Below are 309 nucleotides of genomic sequence, written 5' to 3'. Positions count from 1 at the left end.
CCGCGGAACCCCACCGGGCCGGGCCGGGCACAAGCTGAGGGGAGGGGAGGGGAGGAGGCCGCCCACCCCCGACCGCAACCGGTTCCGGCGGGGGGATGAACGTAAAGAGCCTCCTGCGCGGAGAGTGTCCGCTGCGGCCTTCCGCGCACCGGCCTCCCCGTACAACAGGAGGCCTCGGGCGTTGCTTGGGCCTTCAGCCCTGGCGGTGGGTGGCGGTTGTAAGTCCTTCAGCTCGGCCAGGGACACGGGGGGTGAATTTAAATTGGTCAGTGCTTCACCACCACCACCCCTCCCCGGGCCGCCTCCCGA

Source organism: Haliaeetus leucocephalus, unplaced genomic scaffold, assembly GCF_000737465.1.
Source record: "Haliaeetus leucocephalus isolate CR32 unplaced genomic scaffold, Haliaeetus_leucocephalus-4.0 Scaffold495, whole genome shotgun sequence".
NCBI lineage: Eukaryota > Metazoa > Chordata > Aves > Accipitriformes > Accipitridae > Haliaeetus > Haliaeetus leucocephalus.
This window is presented reverse-complemented; position numbering follows the sequence as displayed.